This window comes from Trichechus manatus, unplaced genomic scaffold (assembly GCF_000243295.1).
Source record: "Trichechus manatus latirostris isolate Lorelei unplaced genomic scaffold, TriManLat1.0 scaffold00055, whole genome shotgun sequence".
NCBI classification, from domain to species: domain Eukaryota; kingdom Metazoa; phylum Chordata; class Mammalia; order Sirenia; family Trichechidae; genus Trichechus; species Trichechus manatus.
Window position 1 is genome coordinate 9,278,579 of NW_004443991.1, and position 6,212 is coordinate 9,284,790.

Below are 6,212 nucleotides of genomic sequence, written 5' to 3' on the forward strand. Positions count from 1 at the left end.
AGCTATTACTGGGATAAAATATGTACAATGCATGTATTAAACAGCAGGCTAATATCAGAACATATAGAGTACCAATAATGCAGTGATTAAAAAAATAATAAAAATAGGAGAAAGTTTTCAACAGACGCTTATCAAAAGAAAATACAACTGGTCAATATGTACATGAAGACTTGCTGCTCTGAAAGGCCATCTTTGCATTGTTCCGGGGTCCAGCTCCGCGCTCGCCGCAGCCACTTCCACCGCGGCAGGCAGACTTCTGCAGCTTTCTTCGCCAGAGTCCCCAAACTCGCGCCTTCTTTGTAATCCGCTGCATTGGATCACCAGTGAGCCCCACCATGTCAGACGGGGCCTTGGACACCAGCTCTGAGATCACCACCAAGGACTTAAAGGAGAAGAAGGAGGTCGTGGAGGAGGCAGAGAATGGAAGAGATGCGTCGGCTAATAGCAGCCCTAACGAGGAAAATGGGGAACTAGAGGCTGACAATGAGGTAAACGAAGAAGAGGAAGAAGGTGGGGAGGAAGAAGAGGAAGAGGAAGAACGTGATGTGAGGAAGAGGATGGAGATGAAGATGAGGAGGCTGATGCAGCTGCAGGCAAACGGGCAGCTAAAGATGATGAGGATGATGCTGTTGACACCAAGAAGCAGAAGACCGATGAGGATGACTAGACAGCAAAAAAGGAAAAGTTAAACTTAAAAAAAAGGCCACCGTGACCTATTCACCCTCCACTTCCGTCTCAGAATCTAAACGTGGTCATCTTCTAGTAGAGAGTCCTGCCCGCCCACCTCGGGCAGTGCCACTTTGCAGATGACACGCGCTCTCCACCACCCAACAACTTGAATTTGCCAACGGGGGAGGAAAAAATAACCAAAACTTCCAAGGCCCTGCTTTTTTTTCATAAAAGTACTTTAAAAAGGAAAATTTCTATTTTTTTATTTACATTTTGTATTTTTGTACATATCGTTAGGGGTCACCCCATTTTTAATCATCTCGGATGACCAAACCAGCCTTCAGAGTGTTTTCTGTCCTTCTGATTTTACTTGTGGTGTAACCATGTTCATTATAATCTCAAAGCAGAAAAAAATCCTTGTAAAAAAGCAAAAACAGCAACAAAAAAATACAATCTTATTCCCAGCATTCTAGTAACTTTTTGTGCGTTATATACTTAGCTGTACTATAAGTAGTTGGTTTGTATGAAATGGTTAAAAAGGCCAAAGATAAAACGTTTCTTTTTTTTCCTTTTTTTTTTGTCTATGAAGTTGCTGTTTGTTTATTTATTTATTTATTGGCCTGTTTGATGTATATGTGAAACAATGTTGTCCAACAATAAACCAGAATTTTATTTTGCTGAGTTGTTCAAAAAAAAGTACATGAAAAGATACTTAATATCATTAGATATCAGAAAAACATAAATTAAAATCACAATTAGATACCGTATTTAATTATTAGAATAACTGGGAAAAAAGTGAAAATATTAAGCATTGTGAGGTTGTAGAATAACTGAAGTTCTCAGAGACTTCTTATGGAAATATAAAATAGTTCAAACACTTGGGAAAACGATTAGTTTCTCACACAGGTAAAAATTTACCTTGTCTCTGACCCAGCAATTCCACCTCAACTATTTACCAAAGAAAAATAATAATGTATATTCACAAAAATATGTCTCTTGGCATAATAAAACATAGGTGAATATGAAACTAATATATTGGAAGAAAAATCTAAAAATACGAATAAAATAACATGGAGAGGCAAAAATTAAAAAAATGAAGTATATGAAAGTGAGGTTGAGAAACATGAAAGAAAAGATGAGGGTATTCAACATCAATCTAATGAGGGGGAAACAATGTTAGAAAAAATAATAACTGATAATTTTACAAAACTGATGAAAAACACCAGTGATATGATTCAAGATTTCTGTGTCCTATGCAGGAAAAGAACAGAGAAGACCACCATAAGACACTGTAGTGAAATTGCAGATCACCAAAAGCAAAGATAAGATTTAGAAGTAACCAGAGAGAATTGAAATTTGGCAGACACCTAAGCTTTTAGTATCAACAGTGCTAGCAAAAATATGGAATGACATCTTCAAAGAGTTGGGAGAAGAGAGGATATAGTTTTTCAAAAATGAGAGTGAAATCATGACAATTTTGGACAAAATTTGTAAGAGTTTACTACCAAAATCCCTCACTAGACGTGTTTCTAAAGGATGTACTTTAAGAAAAAGATCTCAGAAGGAAGGTATAAGAGAAAAGAATGAATTTAATAATGAGCAAAAAAAAAAGTATGCGTTTGGTTAAATCAATACAAACGTTAACAGTATAAACAATAATGTAATTTGTGGGGTAAAAAAATCAGAAAATAAATAAATAAAGGACAAAAATAGTGCATAAATTGGGGGGACTTAAATGAGGTTAAAATAGATAGAGATGCTTATTTTATTCAGGAAAGATGAAAAGATATGAATTTTAGACTTTGTTAAATGTATGTCAAAATAGCTAGGATAATCACTAAAAGAATACTTATCTGCTAGAATACTAGAATAATACACTAAAAGAAGAATATATTACTTCTAAAATTAGTAAAGGGAAAATGGACACAATTTACAAAAATTAATTATGAATGAAACTATAAGCCATGATTGTGAACCATAAACTAATTTCTACAGATTTTAAAGACTTAGTGGACCATGCAGACCACATTTTCTGACCAATATGCAATGATTAGAAATTAATAACAAAAGGCAATTGAAACAAACTATTTTTGTTTTTGAAAATGAGATACTTCTAAACAACTGAGTCAAGGAAGAAATCATAATAAAAAATAGAAAAATCTTAGAATGCAAAATAAATAAAATTTAACATATAAAATCTTCTGGGAAGCTGCTGAAGTCTAAAATGCCTATATTAGGAAAGAAGAGAGGTTGAAAATAAATGACTTCAGCATCCAACCTAAGACACTGAAAAAGAGCAAGGGAATATACCCAAATAAATCAGCAGGAAGAAAAAATAAAGATAAGACGAACATTAGTGAAATAAAAAATTTCACTAATAATAATGATAAAATATTAGTGAAATTAATGAATTGGTAAAATAGAGAGTCATCGAAAACAAGGGAAATCCTCCATAAAATGAACTGACATGGTAGCTACAACCATGGGTTGACAGGTGTCAAAGACTGTGAGGATGGTGCAGGATCAACAATGTTTCCCTCTGTTATAAACAAGGTCACCATGAGTAGGAGCAAACTCCAGGGCAACTAACAACAGCTGACAATCCATGAATTAGATTAGAGGTCAAATGTAGTTTCTCTGTACTGAGTGCCAAGACTGAGATACAATAATCCAAGAAAGTGTTGAGACAGAGCCTGCTGTGCACCAACCCCAGCTTATCTGTCTACCACATGCACTGTATAGGCCATTTTTTCCTCATACCCAGAGCTGGTGGAAAGCAGGGAGTCACAGAGTTGATTAAATAAGGAAAGACGGCGGTGAGTAAGAGAATGAACAGAAACCAGAGGTGAGCTTGAAATGATATCCAGCACCTCTCCAATTTAAAATAAAGGAGAATTAGATGCAGCCTGGGGTCTCTGGGAGGGACAGTTAAGCACTGAACTACTAACTGAAAGATGGGTAGTTCGAACCTACCCAGAGGCACCTTTGAAAAAAGGCCTAGCGATCTGTTTCCAGAAGGTCACAGCCTTGAAAACCTGATAAAACACAGTTCTACTCTGCACAGATGGAGTTGCCCTGACTCTGAATCAACTCTAAGGCAATTGATTTCTTTTCATTTTTTAGATGCCAGCTGAGACTGTGCCTTTTCATTTGACTAGGAAAGCAAACAAACACTACCCCCAAAGACCTTGTACCAGCTCTGACTAGGGCATTGGGCACTGCCCATCTTTAGCCAAGCTTTCAGCTGTGTGCTTTCAGCCGTTGCTAACTGCTTGAAATATTTATAGTTTTACAATGGTGTTTTATGAAGTATATGCTCCCACAGGCCGTGGTTAGTAGCATGGTTTATGAATTTATTGAATTTCAAAACAGATTTATGTATTTCCTTTTGGCTGTGCTGTATAGGTCACTTACTCCTAAACCAACACATAGATGATGGTGCCCTGTCTGGAGGGTAACTTGCCAATCACTGCACGCTAATGAGTGAAGTGAGAAACAGCAAAATATTTCCAGTTGAATGGAAATTGATTTTCAGTTAAGTACTTTTTTACAACTGAGAAGAACACTGACTGCTTGCTTACCAGTAGATTGCGCTTATACACGAGACGCTTGCTTAATGCCACCTTGTAAATAGAGATGGTGACTCGTAACTGATACTGAACATGTGGAAAAGAATCCAAGTTGTGGATGATTATGCAAAATACAGGCCTGACAATGGGTAGCACACAATTATATTCTGATACATCCCAGAAATTTGTAGCAACATAGAAATGTATGCAACAGTTTTCAGGCGCTCTAATCTGCACCACTACTCATATCACCAACAATCTATTAATCTCATATATATATATACACACACATATATATACACATATACGTATAAAAGCACACATATATATATAAGTTGCAGAATAACAATGAATCATCTTTGCCATTGTGGTTAATGAAAGCACTATTATGGTTGATGGTTCTCTTCTCTGAAGTATTTCTACATCACTTAAAATTTGGAAGTTATACTTTCTTTTAAATCTTGGATATTTGGAACAGGGAAACAGGAATTTTATTGTTTGGGTCTTCTTTCAGTTAGGCATTTGGTTATTATTTTCTTCTAAAAAGAATGTTCCAGAGTATAGAAATAAAATTATATATTTAGTCTAAGGTCTCCAAAAGTATATCTCACTTAGGTTATTCTACACTCACAAATGCAGACTGAGTTTACTAGAATGACCACAGCATAGCTAAAGGGTTTATAACTCTATTATCTGTCAGATAGGAATCTCAGTGATAGTGGGTTTAAAAAATCCTGATTTCTTTCTGACATTTTCTTTTTGAAAGAGTTAGCATCAATATTTTTAGTAATTTTAAATCCAAATAATTTTTTTAAGTGAATAAATCATGCTGTATATGAAGGCCTACTATATCCTTGAAATAGGAAGACTTTTATAACTAATTTATTTCTAGACAATCATAACATATATTTTCCAAACTTATGAAAGAAAGATAAAAATTATAGTTCAAGGTCAAAATTTATCAGGGATTTATAGTTTTATATATATAGTCCTATGAAAGTGCTTTAAGATGGAGTCTATTTGAGAATCACTTTCTTTATAGTCACAGAACAATGAAAGCTTAATTTGAAAAGCTACCAATTATTTATTTCATCGTCTCTGGGTAATGCAAAAAGTTAACGTGTTGGGCTATTAACTGAAAGGTTAGAGGATCAAATCCACCCAGAGGTCTTCCAGAAGAAAGGCTTGGTGATCTACTGAAAAAATCAGCTATTAAAAACCCTATGGAGTACAGTTCTGCTCTGGCGCATATGTGGTCTTCATAAGTCTGAGTCAACTTGACATCAACTGTTACTCGTTTTTGTTTTTAATTTTCATTAATGTGTGTGTTATCTCAATCCTGTGGCTTTCGGAGATGGATGTGGTACTTAAATGCCTTTAAGCATTCTGTGCTGTTTATCTACCACTCGTCTGTCAGTTTGTCATATTGTGGTGGCTTGCGTGTTGCTGTGATGCTGGTTTAATACCTGTGATAGGCATTGGAGATAAATAGATAACAGAGTCCCTTACCTCTAAGACCTTTACAATCTATGAACAGCATCATAAAAGTCTTCTTGGAACTGGTGTCTTTTGAGTTGTACTTTAGGTCATAGAATATGTGGGGAATTTGGAGTGGGAAAATATTGAAAGTAAAGAGACAAATTTAGAGGATATCAGAATAGTCCATGCAAGAGATAATGAGGATATGAATTTAGGTAACTACTAGATAATTCATCATTAGAAGCCAGATGTGAGAATACTGATTGGACTAAATATTCACAGAATGTGGGAGGGAAAGGCAATAGAATCAATCAAAGATGTCCCAGGCTTATCAGTGGGTCTAGGAGAGTGCCTCCATTAATAGAAATACTGGATTTAGGAAGAGAAATTTTATCATTTGGAATTACGTGGATTGAAATGGCAGAACATTGCATGTTGCCACTGAGCTTTTAATTTCCAGGATGTTTGTTTCTGTGTCAGAAAAAGACATTTCAC

General features: G+C 35.5%; 1 pseudogene; it reads left to right on the top strand.

Annotated features, from left to right (window-relative positions):
* Window positions 1-296: 296 nt before the first annotated feature.
* Window positions 297-701, top strand: LOC101345887 (prothymosin alpha-like; annotated as a pseudogene).
* Window positions 702-6,212: the final 5,511 nt, after the last annotated feature.